This window comes from Monomorium pharaonis, chromosome 1 (genome assembly GCF_013373865.1).
Source record: "Monomorium pharaonis isolate MP-MQ-018 chromosome 1, ASM1337386v2, whole genome shotgun sequence".
Classification (NCBI taxonomy): domain Eukaryota; kingdom Metazoa; phylum Arthropoda; class Insecta; order Hymenoptera; family Formicidae; genus Monomorium; species Monomorium pharaonis.
The window spans coordinates 5,539,863-5,559,849 of record NC_050467.1 but is presented as its reverse complement, the minus strand read 5'-3'; the positions used below and the strand labels follow the sequence as shown (position 1 = coordinate 5,559,849).

The following is a 19,987-nucleotide window of genomic DNA, read 5'->3' as shown; positions in this document are numbered from 1 at the left end:
TATTAAAAATATTAAATCGACAAAGTTTTACCTCAAATATTTTTGTAGAATTTTTTTGTTTTTAAAAATAAATATTATTATAAAATAGATTTCCCCTTACGGCTCAAGAAAAGTAGATTTTGTGACGTTGAAAAGTTCAAATATAAGTTTGAAATTCCGCGTCTCTGGACGGATAACGTTTTATTCGAATCGTTTTCAGTGAAATTTCACGCCACGATAGCATCGACACGTGTAGCTGGCATTTAGCAGCAACAACCACGTTTGATAACGTGTGACGCGTTTATTGTTAATTTCGCCGCCGCGTTTGGCGCGTACTACGATATCGGATTAACAACGATCGACGGTTTATCAGGGTAGGTTCCGGTATAAAACCAGGGTCAATCGATCATTCGAAACAACAGGCATCAAAAATGCTGTCAGCTATTTTGCCCTTTCCGGAAATTTTCACAAATAATGTTTTCCCAACGAAATTTTGCAGAATTGTTATGTAAATGTGAAAACTCTCCCGATGTTTCCGGCTAATGCCTGTTTTTTATTCAATTTTCATTTATTGATATTATAACTTTAATTAATAAATTAATTTTTACAATTGTCATGTCGATGTTGGGCACAGTCTGTACACGAAGAGAATTTTCTCTTAAAATTTACCCTCAAAATCTAGTAATTGTGGGATAATGTGTGACCTCAAGAAATTTTACTATACTTTTTAGTAAATTTTACTATACTTTTTAATAAAATTTACTATATTTTTAGTAAATTTTACTAAAGGTATAGTAAGCTTTACTATACTTTTAGTAAATTTTACTACAAAGTATAGTAAAATTTCTCGAGATTACACATTATCCTACAATTACCAGTGATTTTAAGGATAACTTTTCAGATAAAATTCTCTCCGTGTATGTGTTTGCTAAAAAAAACAAACTTTTAAAATAACAAAAACAACAACAAATAAAAATAAAATGTAAAAAATAAAAAAGCACGGATGAATTAAGGTAGATATAGCCATAGCAGTGCCAACAATTTTGCGTCAACAAAATATTTGTACCCGAATTTAATCCTTTTTTTGTTCGTTATTCGTTTTTACAGGCTTGAAGTATCACGATGACTTCAAAAAAATCGAAAAGGTTTGTTTATTTGTAACAAAAAAAAAAATAGTTATACTGTGTTGCTCCGTATTTGCACAACGCATCCAACCTTTCTGGTATTTTTGGGCGTTACCGAACGACTCTTTAAACTCGTTTCGACGACAATCCACCATAGGAGCTTACGCGTTCCGTTCTCTCGCGCAGGTTATTCTTCCCAGCAGAAAGATACGTCGTTGCGAAAAGGCGGGACAATGACGGGATTTCCGCGGGATTCGCGAGGAAAAGCGGGCAAAGCCACGGGACGAGCAAACCGACAGACGCGCGATCGATCGTGAGATATCAACCGATTATAACGGAAAATTGTCCGCTTCCCGCAATGCATTTTTCTTCACGATAGATTTCGCGCATCGTCGAGGAGAGGCTCGCGGATATGAAAGTAATGACGGTGCATGGAGAGAAAAATGTTCAGGTCTTCCGAAGCTCTACGCGCATATCATGAAACTCGTGGGAAATCTACGAAACGCGGCAGGTGGGTGGTGTCCTTTGTACGGGGACAATGCAACCTTATTTGCCCTGAGCCTCGCACACCGAGCCGTGAATCAGTTTATTGAGACAACATCTTATCGCTCTGATTACGTCATTATGCGACAGCCATTAGCAATTCATGAATCATTCTGTATCTTCATAAATCCAAACGTTGCTATTTTTGTGCTTGAAAAGATTTTGTTCCATTGTTGTATAAACAGATATGCAGAGTAATAAATCAAATATTTTCAATTCCATTTAGCAGATGTAAACGCTTAATAATAAACAAAAAGAATATGTATTGTAAAATGACATTTAAAAATTTTTGCAACGTGAGAAACGCGCAGTGTTTGTTATGCAAAAAAGCTGCAATAGCTAGAAATCAGATATTTTTAAATATTTGTCATCGTGTAACAAATGTTTCTCGATATAAAGATTTATTTTTCATAAAATTGAAATTTATAAAATAAAATGATAAAACTCTGTAAATTCACAACACATTCATTTAATTGTGAAAATAGATGTAACATGGGGATCTACGAAGCGTGGAAAAATATTCAAAAAATATCAAGTCATGTAAATCAATCAAAATTGAGAACATTCGTTTAAAATATTTTTAAAAATAAAAACGCGTAAGAAAATTATCCGATAAGCAAATAACAGTATTCGCTCTCAACTAAAAATAAGTTGTTTATTCGCATTTGTTCGTAATATGTGCTTATGGCGAATTTAATTAAACACATCAATGTACATATTAAAACTGTCGTACGTAACTCGATGTAAAGGCAACGTTTACTGTTTAATATAAATTGATATATAAATGACAAAAATCTTCAATATCGTACTTCATTGTGCTGTTTTACATACAATTTTAAAATATGTATTTTACAGGATTGGAAAGTAACACGTTACTTATAATATCATTACAATTACAATTACTTTTTTTAATATTAAACAGGTAATAAATAGATAACGACGTTATATTTCCTCATTTAATTTATTTTAATCTGTTTTTTCCTTATTAATATTTGTTTACTAAAAAATAAAATTCTATAAGGTACCTTTTATTTATATTTACCACAGAAATTCGTTTATAATATTTATTAATATCAAGAAAAAAGTAACGATTCAACTCTCTTGAACAACGGTAACAGTAACGAATTTCTTTTCAGAAAAAAAAAATGATAACGATTACGAGTTTCATTTCTGAAGTAATTTTGACAATTCCTTTACTTGACAATCAAAATGTTTGCATTTCACTTTTACAATTAGATTACAATGCAATTAGATCAATTCAAATCCAATCAATGTTGGTTTGACAATAATTACGGCGTTAAAAATTATAAACCTAAACGTATTTTATCAAAGCGATTAATCTTTCTCTATTCGCATGATTAATTTCATGCATGATGAATAATTTCGATTTTAAAAGTTAATGGTCGTAATTCTCAAGCTCTCTTACATCATAATAACAATATTTCTCCTGTAAATTAAATCAATTCTATCGCTACACAAGGAGAAACGTTTCACGATATATTACCACTTATTAAAAAAATGAATGCCATGCCGGTGATCAAAGTCCGATGTAAACGCGACTACTTGTTGACGAAAAACCTGCGGATATGTCCAGCGCGAATAAACAAAGTCGCAAAAAATCGGTGCCAACACGCACAAAATAACATACACTGTTTATCTGCAAGGGTTGTAGCGACAAAGAGAAATCATTACATTTCAAATTCTTTCCTATGAAAGCGCGAATATAAATGTAATATTATGTGGCTGTAATATAAAAACATGCAGGATATTGCATAAATTCCTCAAACATTGGGAGATGGGGAAGGAAGAATAAAAAAATTTGAAATGGCAAAAACTCGGTAAACTTGTTAATACAAGCAACTCTTTTATGCTATTTACATCTACTATATATTAACATGTAAGACTACTGCAGTTTGGTCCATTACGTGTAAATTGTGCTTCCGCAGAGATTGTGGATGATCTAGTAAATCTAGTTGACATATTAAACTAAATCAAACAGTATTATACTTCAGAAGCTTTCCACTGAACTACAATAAAAAATTTAGTACTCTCTAAATTTCTTAGAGTAAAACATTATTCTAAAAAAGTGAAAATCGAACTTAGATATGTTGTAGTAATGGCAAACAAAACATAAAAAAATAAAAATGTAGAGTACTTTTTATCTAAAATATAAATAATGCCAATTCACGTCGTATTTACATTTAAAACTATTTATTAGAAAAATAGAAAAAAGAGAAATACACAAATAAAACAGACTACAAACATGTATAAAATGATCTAATGTCATAAATAATATTATCAATATTAATTAATATTAAGGAAGTGCAATATTTAGTTTCCGAAAAACAAAGGAGTCATTTTAGAAGACCTATGTCGGTATAGATATAGAGTATAGACAACTTTTCTCCAAAAAATTCTCATTTCTCCGTTATGAATATTAAATCAATATTGTATGCCCTACAAATCTCCAAGCTGTTTTCTCTTCAACCTTCACAATCTTTCTTCGCAAAATTGACCAAAGATACACGGAGAGAATTTTCTCTTAAAAATTACCCTGAAAATCGTGGTAATTGTGAGACAACGTAAACCTTGAAGAATTTTACCATACTTTTAACAAAATTTACTAAAATTTACTAAAATTTAGTAAAATTTTGTCAAAAGTATAGTAAAATTCTTCAAGGTTTACGTACCACGATTTTCAGGGTAATTTTTAAGAGAAAATTCTTTCCGTGTAAGATCGCATCGACTAATAACGAAAAAATTAAAAACGATTCTGTGAGAATCGAATTATTGAAAATTGATCGGATAGAGACGAAGAGGCGGAAAAAATGAAAAAAAGCGAGATTGAATTTTATATGGTTGGTTTAATCGAAGGGCCGCTGGTCGCCTGATTTAATCGAAGATTCCTTCTCATCGACGCTATCCTCGATCCTTATCCATTCTTTCTCACTTCTTTGCCTTTTCATCCACGGATGGATCGTGCAATCTAACGCTTCCGGTCATTTCCGGCGAGTTGTAAAGCGACGAGCATACTATACCCCTCGAGAGCAGAACGCGAGATCGATGTTTCAGTGAGCGAACTACGTCACTTCCTCCCGCCGACGAGACTTGCGAGCATGATGATTTCGCGAGCAGAATACCAAAAGGATAATATAGACTAAAGTCGTGTTACAACTAACGAGAGAATGCCGTAGATAACAAAGAACGAGATCTACATCCCTTACGGCTGAATTTTCAGTTACGACAGTTAGTTAAATAGCTCGATGAGATTTTAATGTGAATTCTATCAATGGTAGTTCAAAATACTTATCATTAACTTCTTTAATATCTCTAGCTGTTATTGCCTAGATGTTATCTAAATTCATCTAAAAGAAATACTTTAAAACTTTAAACTATATCGATATTCATTTTTTTTTGTCTTGACATATATTGTACCAGTTTTGCATTTTTTTAATAACGAAACATCGTTTCCGATAAAATATGCAGTTTTCTGACGCTTCCGGCAACATTTTTATCGATAATCTTTATTGATGATTCTGTTCGTTATCGAAACACCTCGTTAGTATTTGCGTTTTTTACTCGATTAACCTCGGTCTGTAACCGAAATGTGATATTTTTAATGCGCAAGTTTATGTCTTGTTTCTTGAGATAAAGCGAGTTTCGATGCGCCTGGGGTAATAATTGAAATTCCTTTCATCTCGCTTCGATTCTTCGTACTTTACCTCGTATTTTTACACCTCGAGTAAAACAAACTTCTTGCTTTCGCCCGAGGAAAAACGCGACAACGTTGCCACCCAAAGTAAATGTATGAATCGATTACTCGAAAGGCGTGTCTACGCTTCCTCCCAACGATTTTTCGAAGTACAATAAACGAATAAACGACTGGTATCGATGTAATATCGATCCTTGACAATATAAATCTTTTCGCTATTATTTTCTATAACAGTACTATTTCTAAAAAAAAATTTCTTAAAAATTTTATTAATAATAACATGCCAATAATATCTTTACGCGTTATATATATATATATATATATATATATATATATATATATAATTTTAATTTAATATAATCAATGACCCAAAATATACGATTTTCTATCTCGTTACATTATCATTTGCTTCATAATGAAATTTGCATTTCAACAAACGGTAATATCATAATTAAGCGTGGCATATAATTAGAAGAAAAAAAATGTAAAATTTATAAAAGAAAATATACGTATCTCATAAATTCAAAACTTTTTCTCTCCATATAATTAAATTTAATTATACATACAATCACATATAATTATCTTTTATACAAAATCTCGTATTAGAAAAATATTTTTCTCTTTTATGTTTTTGCAATAATTACAATAAGTAAATTAAATTTTAAACAAAACAAAAAATGGCATTTATAAACAAAATTGTTTTTAACCTTTTTCGTTTTTTTATATCTCAGAAATTGTTCAAGGTACAAGAAAGTTTTATATAAAAGTTTCATAATAAGTTTCATAAAGTTTTATAACAATGTTTTTATAATAAAATTATCTCTACTTAACCACGTCACAATGTAAAAAAAATCATTTTAAGTTTTTACCTTTAAAAAATAAATTATTTTGTAATATTATTGACATAGACAAATAAAGATAATTTATTAGAAAACTTTTAAATTAAACATTTTTATATCTCGAATAATTTTGAAGGCATAATGTAATGAGCTAAAAGTCACTTTACTCGTAAAAAATCTGGTTTTATATACACAGTTTCATTACAATCAAAATTTTATATTTTATAAGGTTTCCTCATAAAGCGAAGAGATAGTGGATGATTCGATTTTTTTAACAGATTCTGACATAATCGAAACAGGCGCGCAGATCTTTTGCCGACATCGCTGAACACGTCCTCCATATACGTCCTTCGTGAGTGCTTTTTGTTCTTATCGGCCATTCGCTCCCTTCGGCTTTCGTCTTTATCGATGTGCCCACTCGAAACGAACGCCGGAAAGTGGTTACAGCTCGTGCTAATACGACCGACGGAAAAAAGTGTTATCCTTCTAACATATTCCAAGTTGGAACACAGAGTTCTACCTTCGCGCCGAATCGTCGTATTACACAACTATTACGCGACAAAAGATTTCTTAAAAAAAAAGTACTACGATAAAAGACAATAACCATTTTATGAAGATTGCGATTTTCGCGATAAGAGGTATTCTCGATTGTATCTTAGAATGTCAAACAAGTTAAATAAATTATCTTTAAAAATTAGAAGAAAAAAAATACAGTGCTTATACTTTCTTACTTATTCACTATTAGCCTGTGCGTCACATTTTGTCACATTAAAAATTTAAGTAGAAAATTAGAATTAGAATGTGCCAATAGATATTCTTGTCTTTCTATTTTTGCTACAAAAGCTACAAAATGACACTAAATATTTTTGTTTTAAGATATTAATGTAAGAAAAACACAACGGCAACTCGACTTTTTCAATGATTAATAATCATCTAAATATCTAAATATTGTAAATTAAAGCATTTAATGTATCTAAATTATCTAATCTTAAGGTATTAAAGTAGACATCAATATACCATTTGATATAATGCTTTTCCAATTTAACTACTTGTAAAATCTCATTTAAAAAAAACAACATTTCGTATGCAACATCCATAAAATCTTATAAACCAGTCACACAAACGTCGATTTGAAATAGGATCTAAAGTTTCCAGCTAATAATCATGACGTTGAATTAGCGCGAAGAATAATGGGATTTGGAGTGAACTGAGAGAATAGCTACCCTAGGAAATTCCGATAGACGAGATATCGAAGAACCCCGAGCCGCTTCTGAGCTTTTCACGGAGCTCTTAAACGACCATTAGTACTCGAGTTCGCGAGAGCGACCTTCCTGACCCTAAAGATCGAAGGAGAAATCCGCAAAGAAATTCATTGACAGACATCAAAAATGAGTGTTCGATAACAGCAAATGAACAGAACAATGAAATGAAAAATTAACACGGTTAAGAGAGAAACAACAATAATTTTCGAGAGAATAAAATTAATTCTTCTTACTTTCGTCCTTACTTTTTACAAATCATATTTATTAACTAATAAATGTTATTTTATTAGTTACTTGAGTCTTTCTTAAAGTTTTCAACAACTAATTAAAAATAATACGTACAAAATATTGGAAAACTGATTATTATAATTAATTCTGATCTTATTATAATAATCAGATTATTATAATTAATCTGATTACAAATATAAAAATTAGAAATTATATTTTTACATTAAAATAATATCGAAGAAGTATAATTTATAATTTATGACTGCTATTTTTATATTATATTACAGTAACTTATTGTTCAAACAGTGATATGACTTCCTTCCATTTATATTTTGCACAATAATTTTGTTAATAATCAATATTTTAAATTAAAAACTCAACACACACATTTTCATTTTTCAATATGTTGTTCAATCAATTTTATAGACTCAAAATTACACAACATTTAATATTTAAAATATTATTTATAAAAATTAATCAAAGAGAGAAACAGGGGTAACAATGTGCTCCTCCCCCATGTAAAATATATTTTAAAAAGTGGTTTTGTTTAAGAAACAGTGTTTTGTTATAAATAATATATTTAATTAAAATAAAGAGTAAACATTGCAAAATATACGCAAATATACTCAAATACGTACACATAATCTCTCCAATATATGTATAGTATGCAGTATTAAAAATCTATAATACATGTAAACTAAATTAGAGGTAGAGCTGCAATCAATCAATTTCAATAGCACTACGGTCCAAGTCGAGCCCTCTCTCTACGATTATCTGTGTATGCATATATAGGGTATGTGCCAATATACGGGACCTACAATTTAATGCCAATTTCAAACGGCTAAGAGAGATTTCAAGGTATAGAATAGTCTTGATGACCTACTATTTCATCGAAGAGGAGAACGAGCGTAACATTTTTCCGATTCTACACGAAACCACCAGCGTAATGGACCAGTACGCTATCCGCTACACCACGTTTGCCCTCACAGAACCACAATCAAACTTATCGAATAACTATTTCGATAAAAAAACTTGAAATTAATTGTTATATATTAACATATTAGCACCATAATTGCATAACTGCAAGCTACTAAACAAATAATTCTATAAGTAATCATTAGAATTCCTCATTTAATAACGAAGATCTTACGAGTGGCCATAATTCCTACAAAGACTGGCCATAATACCATCTTCTCCTCTAGTATGTTATGTGTTAAGACACATACAATTATGTAACTGTTAATAGTGTTCCTGTATTATTCTGTATTATAATTGTCTATTACCGTAACTTTAATATTGCATTTATATCAATAAATGTCTCGTCAAATTTAAATTTATACAACAAAATATACAAAATGCAATGAATGCAACATAGTATTCTACATAGTTTCATGTTTGGAACTATCTCTTGCAGCTTAGTAGAAACTTCCCCAAAGAGACATTGCAACAACAAACACGTCTTCGATGTCCCGAAGTAGAGATAGGGATCGTGTTCTAACAAGTTTTCGCAGAACACGAAAAGACGGCGGGCCGTTCACGAAACTGGAGGCAACGAATTTGTCGAAAGCTCGCTCGCAACGAAACACGCTGCCGGAATTTTAGGTCAATCGCTCGCGCAACTTCCTCCTCGAATAAACGTGCTGTCCATGCTACGAAAAGTATGTTGTTCCTGCTTCGACCCCAAATGTCTCCAAAGGGGCTAGCTTATGGCACGCAAACCACTTAATTTGCCTTAAGTGCGCGACTGGTCGATGAAGGTATACTCCCCTATTTTTTTATCCTCCAGTTAAATAAAGCTATAAATTGTACCGCGGAAGTTTCAAATAGGCAGCTATTTGTACTTTCGTAATACTTTGCAAGTTCACAAGCGAAAAGGGCTGTCTTTTAAAGCGTTATTTGCCCGACAAGAAGTCGCATTGTTTCTTCCAACGTTTGGATGCTGTCTATTCAAATGTCACGAACAAAAAAAGTTAGAAGAAAAGCGGGAAAACTGTACAGTGCTGAAAACCGTTTAATACCACGGAACATCAGTATTAACGCAAAATAACTAAATAGCTAAGTAATGAAATCAATTTTTTACATGGATAAAATTACATTCAAATATCGGATAATGTTATTTGATAATAATTTCTGAATTGATAAAAAATAGAAAAGAGCTAAATGTAAGTTCCTTACATTTATAACAATAAATTAAATTTAAAAAATCAAAACACATTTTATATTTCTAATTTCATTTTGTATTCATAATTCTATCGTGTGTGCTTATGAATTGATGTATAAATCATCGAATAATGACCGATTGTCGCTATAATCGAAAATATTTTTTATCAGTTGCTAATTGAAATGCATTTTCCGTACGCAAACCAGTTCACGTATGCATTCAATTTCATATTCGCACAATTCAATCATTATATATGCGCTAATAAATAAAAAATTTAAAAAGCTTTCAAAGCTGCTATAATGGCAGCTACATACATCATTGTACTGACAAAAATCAATTTGTCATCAAATAAATGACACAATTAAATAATTGAGCCTAGCTCTCGAGTGTGTTGCTTAAATAAATAACATTCACGATTAAAAAAAAAACTGACTAGAATACACTTTATACATCTTAATTTGTCATCTGCTATTAAATATTTCTCATGTTTTAAATGGGTACATATTATGATGGGTACTGTTCAGAATGAATTTTGATCAGAATTATTCAATTATTTCGTAGATTTCTATCTATTTTCTAGAAAAAACGTAATAATTCCGAATGAAATCCATTCCAAAAATAATACAATAAACAGGTCAATATATCGAGCCAAGACAAAATTTCCCTAATACGTTATAATTTATTATATAATTATAAACGTGACTAATAACACTGTGTTGAGAAATGTTCAAAACGTTTCGACTATACTTAGTCCTCTTCAGTCATAATAAATTACCAATATGTGTGAACTTAAACATAAATGAAATAATGGTTACGAAAATATAATTAAACAGTTAAAACAGGTGACCATAAAACAGCGCATTTCGTATTTATGGTTACCTGTTTTAACTGTTTAATTATATTTTCGTGTCCATTATTTCATTTATGTTTAAGTTCACACATATTATAATTTATTATGACTGAAGAGGACTAAATATAGTCGAAACGTTTTGAACATTTTTCAACACAGTGTTATTATTAATCACGTTTATAATCATATAATGTTTATTTAATAAATTACAACGTATTAGGGACATTTTGTCTTGGCTCGATATAGTGACCTGTTTATTGTATTATTTTTGCTTAGCACTAACGAGCCCTCTATAATTGTTTGTATTGTGCCATTCCAAAAAGTTTGATAATTCGTACCCTGAACTCATCTAATAATTTCTATCTTCCAATCGAGTGTACAGGAAATGTTAATAACAAAAGAAACAATAGGATTTACATATTCTAGGTAAAATGTATAAAACTATTTGATTAAGTCGGAAATATAATAAAAAATATAAAATCGGTAAATATATCATATACACATACATAGGAAATCGATAAATTTTTAGTAAATGTAAAGTCTATAGTACTGGAATATGATATGTCAATAAAAACGATTAATCAAAAAACTAACGAACCGAAAAGCTATTGATTTTGTTTGATCCTTTTACGTCTGCAAAAGGCATATTGTTTTATTCGCGTACATTTATATCAAAATCTAACTATTACGTTCTGTAGCAGTCACTTGTAGACAAGACGAGTCGTATAACTAAAGCGTGGCACATCCATCCTTTCGACTGTTAATGTTTTACCAGATTCGGAACGGAAAATGCTTTTGCGGCTCGCCATCAACGCATTCTCTGTCAATATAATTTCGACGGAAGCTTATTGATGCTGGCGGTACGCTGTGTGTTTGATTTTCTGCGGCGACTGTTATTTAACTTTCGTAATATTGCAACCGGGCACATCGAATACAGAGATCCCAATGTATTTACAAATAAAGCTCGGTGCTTTTTTCCCAAGCCGCATTTATTTTCTTGTTGTACATACATCATAATTATATTCGACGGCAAAAGAGCCTCTGGGCGTTACATCGAGTTGTATTGTTACTAAAATTATTGAGAGTATATGCCAACAAAATTCATAAATTGTAATTTATATTAAATATGTTAAATAAATTGTATTCCTTTGGATAAAATATATTAAGTGTATTAATATAAATGTCAAAATATAGATATTACATTTGTAAGTTAAACTCCGTTAAATTATTATAAAAAATATATATTATCTCTTCAGATTTAAATTCTTTAGAAATTATATTAAAATACATTTATAATAATACATAATATATAAATAATTAAATAATTTATTTAAAAAAATAATTTATTATGTTTTTATTAATGTTTTAGTAGTAAAAGATTTGCATATATTACAAAATATGCATTTTTATATTAAAAAATGTTTAGTAAAAAAATTGTCAATTTAATCAGAATTATATTTAAATTTGATTTAACCACGAGGTAAACCAATTTTTTTTGTTTTTTTTTTTTCAGTAATAATAATAAATAATTTAAATCCTTTGTAAAATAAAAATGAAAATATTTACATGCAAATAATATTATTCAATAACATAATGTATCTAATACATACAGCATGTAATTTAACAATACACAAAATTTGCAATTTAATCAAAACTTGAAGTTTACTAGAAACGAGAAAAAGAAACATGAGGTGAACATGTGATTGACTACAATACTACATTATACCTAATGTCCGAACACTTACACAAAAATATTATTATTAATCTTAAATATTTTTCCTGTTATAAGATTAAAGTTTATGATTGTATCTTGTAATTAACTTTTAATATTGTAAACAAAAAGTATTTAAACTTAGTAATAGCCAGGATCGAAATCGTGACATTGTAAAAGTAACACATTACTGTTACAGTTCCTTCTTTATAAAAAATAATTTTTTACCATTGTCGTTACTTAGAAAACATTTGTTACTGTTTGGCGTTTTTTAATACAATGTTAATGACTTTTCCTTAAAGTAGCATTCAATAATCTATTTGACCAGTATAACATGAAATATAGTGGTTTTGATTAATAGTAACATGGTCCACATGTATTATACGTTTATGAAGTAATGGGGAAAATAACGATAAAATTCTTACTATAAAAATGTAACGAAGTTACCGTTACAAACAAAAGCAACAATCATTACCAAAAAAAAAAGTAACAATAAAAAAAGTAACCCCACCTAATCTGTCAGCAACGGCGTTACGAGTAACGTGTTACTCTCCCACTCTGATAATAAGTTTTTGTGTAAATATCCGGATATAGGTACATGTCCGGTCACCAGAACGTTTATCTTATATACGAACGAAACTCAAGAAGAGAAAACTGATAGAGGAAGCACAATTATAATAAATTCGTATACGGGTCACATCTCTGGGTAATCTCCAATTTGTCAAAGTCGGAAACACATTGGACATCACGAACTACTGTGCGATTCGCGCTACAACAAGCATCACTAGGAAGATAAGCGGAATCAGGAACCGTTACCTGAGCCGTCAATCCCTTAACACTCGATCAAAACGTACTGCCAGATGCAGCTTGCACACACGTTACACGCATCGCGGCACTGCCGCGACAGATCGTCCCGGCGCCAACGTCACCTCCGATCGTCACCGTCACCGTCACCGACGTCGTCGTTGTCGTCGTCTTCGAATGACGTCGTGAACACGTGGTGTCACGAGCTGTCATCAGCGGTCGCGACGATTTGCAACCCTCTCGCCACTATTCACTGGATCCCGGAAACCATTCCCATCGTCGCATCGTTTTCGAACGTGTATCGCATTGTGTCGCACATTTATCGATTCGCATCACGCGGCTCACGCACGATTCTATTTCTTCTATTCCTTTTTCGTCGTTGATTTACACCGTACGTCACTTTGAAAGCAAACACTGTACCCTAGCGGCGGCGGGAGTAAAAAAAAAAAACGGAGGAGGATCGCCGATAGCGACGATCGCGATGGAGAGAAAACTGCACTAACGAATTTTAACGCGTTCCAAATCGCAGCTTTAATCGTTACCTGCTCGAGATGATTCGCGACGGATTGTAAAATCGGATTCGATCCTCCCGCGCGTCGGGCGGTGCGCGCGCGTCGAGCTCCGCGATGTCACTGGATGCTGCCGGCGAACTTTCGCGCACGGACAAACGTACTCCGACCTATTCCCACCCTTACCACCTCTCTCTGCCGCCCGGTTGGAGCGCGCTACCCATCCCGCCCCGCGTACACATGCAGACTCACCCTCCCGTGTGCCGATACCCGTGCTTCGTGCAAGCTCGATAATCTTCGTGCAAGCTCGCGAGCTTCAATTGGAAGACGGGGATGAGCACGCTACGGGGGTAACAGAATGACCAAGAGGCAGTTTGAAAAAAAAAACGCGCTTTCTCTCGATTAGCAGAAGCAAGAAATGACGGTGCACCAGTGGATCACCGATAAAAGTATGTGTATGATATATCTCATTTAAAAAAAACTTTATACATATAAAACAATACAATTAAAGAATTTTCTAGAAAAACCAAACAAGTCCAAAAAGTTTAATTTTCAAAAAACAAAAACGCTTCTCATCTTTAAATCGTTCATTGTTGAAATATAAGTTCTTCAAAATTAGCAAGAAAAAAAAACGGAGATTTGTTACATATAGTAATTTCTTTACTAGTTACTATTTCTCTCTCTCTCTCTCTCTCTCTCTCTCTCTCTCTCACATTATATTTATTAAATAATTACATAATTCCATTATATAAATTGCATTTAATGCCTTGCTGCTTTACGTTGCATAACTAATTATTAAACTCTAACTACAATAAATAAAATTAAAAGTAAACTGCGCAGGTAAAATTTATCTTAGCACAAGTTATTTTCTAAAATACATTGCAAAGCTATACGGCATGTTGCTATTTTCCTATGTTGCTAATGTTTCTTTACAATTTTGAAATTATTTTCCATATCACTGTAAAAACAGATAATAACCATCGTCAGATGTCAAAAGTCAAAAGTGTATCTTATAATTCTATCTATATAAATTGTAATTAATTAATTGAGCTCATCAGACTCAAATTTGGAATAAGAGAATTCATTGAGAGTTGATATTATGGCGGATGAAAGAGATAAGAAATGCGATGCGCGATAACTTCCGCGTTTCTTACTAGAGCTATTACTTGACAGTAATTAAGATCGTCTACTAGATTAAAGCTCTCATTTACATGAATGATAAATCGCATTTACGAGAAGTATTCGCCTTATTTCTCATAATTTTCTCGTTTTTTTTTTAATTTTAATAACGTTTATTATTATTGTTCTATTTATTGTTATTATATTATTTATTGTTAAAATAAAATTGAGTTCACTATTTATTCGTAAAGTAATATGTATTTTGTATTTATTTTTTCTTTTTTGCTTTACTCTGAAATTTGCCAAAAATATAAAACGATTAAGTGCATATAACAATTTCCAACGTATTACAAACAATTAATAAATTCCTCGACAAGTAGTAGTTTATGAACTCGATGTTCAAAGTGCGTGAAATGATTCCGTTTGATTCAATGTCCGTATTAATGAGGTTTAAAAATAATAACGAATTTCGATAAAAACGTCGTAGGAACATAAGCGGATTTGAACCGATGCACTAAAACGGTCAGCATTTCGACAAGCATGCGTATTTTTTCCGTTTCAAAGCGATTTATATATCTTTCAGCGTGCTGCGTCCATTGTAATCGCCGAGATTATAATAAGCGAGAGATCGAGCACATTAAATGCGGAGAGAATATTAAAATCCCTGAAATAAATTCCACTTATCAAACGTTCAAACAAATGAGACCGGATAATTGTTAATAACCAAAAACGCAGATCAGAATGCATTTGCCATAGTAAATATCCTCATTGTTTAATTCACAGTCATCAACATAATAAGCATATTACGCGAAACGTTATAAACACCTGAGTAATCTTTTTAATCTTTTTACTGTCAATATCTCTTCCATAGAATATATAGAAAAGAGTTGTTCAATGCGTACCAATCACCTAAACTGTATCTCATTAATATTATACATTTTTACTTAATATAAGCAACATTTAATGATAAAAATATGAAATAAATAAAAGAAAAAGTAATTAATAAACAAAAATTGAACAGAATCTCTTATTTTAATGCACTTACTTCACTTCAAATAATCCGATACAATTAATGTCAATTTTTAATCAACTTGTAAATGTAATAATTCCTTAAAAATTTTATTACAATAAATAATATATGTTAATGTAAGACTGATAAATGACAATAGTAAAATTAATAACTAAAACTAAGCTTAAAAAAAGACAATTGCAAAAATAAATTCAAGCTAGTTTAATTTTCAAAACATCCTTATCTTTACATTATTAATATTTATTAACTATTAAAATTTAGATTCTTTTTTTTCAATAAATTAATAAAATAAATATGATATACTATTAATAATTTCTTATATTTTCAGTCGTTTTTCAAATTTATTTTAAATTTATTTAATAATTTCAAAAACAATTTATGCAATTGATTTATGTAACTAAATCATATTTTTTACAGCATATTACAAAGAAGCTTATAATAAATTAATTGTCACTAACAAAAAATTAAATATTATTATAACAGACACTTGAAACATTAAGCTACAATTTCCATCGTTTTGTGTACAAATCAAATGAGAACATAAATAATTTAAATAGCATGCATTTGGCAATTCGTCTTTATATCTCTCAAAAAATTTAAAACAGTCATTGTTACTCGAGTGTCAAATTATTGTCTCGTAATAAATTTTCACGAAATATAATATATAAACCAAAAAAGTATTCTCTAAAATTTTAATTCTCACACACACATACATCTCATTGTACATTCTGAAAGTCGCGAACGAGTCAGACGGTGCATTTCATTCCGGCCTATTCCACAACTGTCGAGCGACGAAAAACTTTCTTACTTCAGACTCTGACGAACCAATTTGTGTTATAATCACTCCGGTTTTCGAATCGCTCGGCGCGCAGCGAACTTTGGGCGAACGCTAACGAGCAAGTCCGTCGCTCGTAATTAGCGCTTTCCAAAACTTAGTAGGAAACGTCAACGGCCGACTGGAATACAGCGCGAATGCGGGATGGGCGCGCAGATAGGCGCGCAAACTCGAAAGGGACTCGTCAGTCGGTCTCACCACAGAGGTGTGACCATGTGAAAAGTAGCTCGTTATACGCGCCATCGTGGCAGGCTAATTACCATACTGCTTGACCCTTCGTTATAAACCGGCGTAGTTTACGCAGCCCCGATCGCATAGAATCGACAAGGCATATATCTTCGTATGACGCGGGAATCGAATACGCGTCGCAATGATGTGCACGTACGTCGATGTTCTCCGCTATTTGCTGTCTAGTCGCGATTCTCCGACTCGGAAACCTAACTACGATTCCTCGCTATGCTGCGATAGAGAGAGAGATTCCGCGCAAGTAACGTCAGGCATTCCTATGGCTCGTTTATAGTTATATGGCTTTGTGATTGGCTATGTGAGACGACGTGATACGTCGTCAGGAAATATGGAAATGTTTCTGTCTTCTCGTGCGAATAAAACTAATGTACGCGTCTGCTGCGACGCGAAGTGCGTGACAATGCTGTGTTTAAAGTATCGCAATCAGCTTAATTTACAAATATTGGTAATTACAATCATGTTATTCTTTCATTTATCACATGGTACTTTCAGTTAATTTCGCATAACTTTCTAGGTAAAATAATAATTATACCAAATTATTATATTCAAAAAGATAGGCGAAATGATTTATTTGTTCAATATTTTGTTAGTAAAAAGGCACGAGTCTCTTTTTATCTCCACTTTCAAACTTTATATCTTCCTTTTCAAATGTCTCATCTCTTCGCCAACTAGATTTTCAGAAGGAGCAGCTCTCTTCATTTCTATAAGTTGCAATCTAAAAATTTTATTATGACTCGAGTTACAAGGATTTCAAACAGTAAAGTGCATAGGGTTTTCCTAGGACTGAATGAATTAAATTATGTTCTGCAATCTTAAAACAAAAGTTTCCAAACCAAATATATTTTTCACACTTATCTATTAATCCTCTCGTTCAATAAAGCTTATACGCAACATCGCCCTGTCTCATATCCAAGTGACATCAATTCGGTAACCGGAAATGACGGCGAATTCGATACATCCGGGTTTGAAATCTCTGATCAAAGCGACATCAAATTTACAGTCGGGTGCAAAAAGTCGTGTCAGGTCAATACCACTCGAAATATGCGAACGTGAACGCAAATATGAGAAGATATTCGCCGGTCTGGATATTATTTCGACAAACGAAAGAAAATCACAATGATCGATAAACGAAGGCACACCTCACTCCGTAACGTTGCTGAATATTTACGCATGCAAAACGTTGAAACATATTCACTAAAAGCATTTCAGAGATGGTAAGTTATTTTTTTTTTCTTCAATGCAAAGTTTCATAAAGAATAGTCCCTTTTTATAAAATTCCATTAAAGTTAAAAATTAACACATTTTCGATCTTTTTATTAGCTTTTAGTAAAAGTATTTTTAATTGCACGCTGTCAATTACGTATGACACTGTCTATGTCCCCATCTTTGAATCTCAGTCATTTCATATGTCCTGCATCTGCTCATCTATAACTGTCTCGAAACATCACGTAGCAATCTAGGTTGGTAACAAACGTTCACAATGTTCACTTTGAAGTGGTGGCTTCGCACGATTGCGCACGTCGGTGGCTTTCTGATTGCGAAGACAAGCGTTATCAATTCCGTTCCAGGCAACATGTACTTCCGCTTGCATACATAGATATACATATGTATGACTGCTGTTCGCGTGTAGCAAGCGAAGTAAATTCATGTTTTACCGTGCTATGAAGACCCGCGAAAGATACGACGCGTGCCTTAATACTCGCGTGTACGAGAAGTTTGATAGTAATCCTTTTCACAAGTTTAAGGTAAGCTAACACTCAAACGTTAAATCACTGCGTCACGCTACATACAAAAGTTAAAGAATTTCGCATTTTCAAAAATTGATATTGCTCAATGCTCCCGTTTGCTTGTTGAATATTCGACAAGCACAAGTGCACTACGTATACACAGTTAATTAAAGTACATTTTTTTGTACATAATAACAATTTTAATATATTTCGAATATATTAAAATCGCGCATATTAAAATAAAAATAAAAAATACTTTAAAAAATTAAAAAATGTCAATATCGTTTTTCCGAAATAAAATACATCATTGATAGAATCAATATTTTTCTACGTATTGACAAGAACATTTTCTTTTTGCAGAAGACAATTCGCTTGCGATATCGTCACGTAAGAAGAGAATATCTCGGGTGAGGATCTCTCTGGATTTCGGATTTTCTGATTGAAATCTTAAATCGACTAAAAGAACTTTGCCAGCGAACGTCGCCCTTCGTGATCGAAACCCGTGAGGACAGCGATCTTTTTCATCTGACTCGGACGGCCAAATTATATTCAGATAATTTGACTCCCTTCAAATCTCGCGTGCGGTCGCGTACGAAAAGAAGTGTACCTAGGATGCCCGTAGGACCTCGAAGGAGCCGATCTTACCGGAAGATTTTACTCCGTCGACTTCGTAAGCGTTCCCGAAATCCTCGCGCGCGGTAGAAAGGATTGGATCAGCGATTGGAATTCTGAATCCGGTGAAATCAGCGAGGCGAAAACGCTCGATACGGCAAGTTCGAGATCTTGGTCTCCATGAGAAGTGCGAGACGAGGGCAGAGAAAATGGCCAGGGCAGAGAGAAGAAGAAAAACAACGGACGTTTGGCGCGTGGAACGAAATAACGGACGTTCACGCGAAAGAAAAGGGGTCCAAACGGCAAACACGCGTTGCATTTCTCCAGTTCGATGCCGTTTCCACATTGCTCCTGCTTAGTGTCGACGGTTTCCTAACAGCCATTGCTTTTCATCGTCAAAATCCGCTGCACCTCGGAAATGCGTATCAAAAAGAATCGAAAAATTCGCGTGACGAAGCTGTTCGAAATCTAACGGATTATAGGATGCAATTATTCAACAGGAACTTTGTGATGAATACAGTTTTTCATACACCATACTTTGTATTACTTTTACTCAATGTTTACTTTACCGTTCGGTGTCGTTCGCGAATATATAGGAATCAGTGCACTAGAAAAGCAAAATGTTAATTTTAGTTTTTTATTCAAACTAATTACTTTTGACCGACGGAATAATTTAAAACTAGTAATACATGCATA

The 19,987-nt window shown here is 32.5% G+C and overlaps 1 protein-coding gene across 3 annotated transcripts in view; it reads right to left on the bottom strand.

The window, feature by feature from the left end:
• The window catches only part of LOC105833892 (nephrin), a 259,982-nt gene extending 246,136 nt beyond the window's left edge, over nt 1-13,846 (bottom strand). The window contains exon 1 of one of the 3 annotated variants that reach the window (XM_036292415.1): nt 12,921-13,846. The gene's annotated coding sequence lies outside the window, so the exon portion shown is untranslated. The remainder of the gene's footprint in view (nt 1-12,920) is intronic. The other 2 variants (XM_036292410.1, XM_036292416.1) reach the window with 2 other exon arrangements.
• Nucleotides 13,847-19,987: the final 6,141 nt, after the last annotated feature.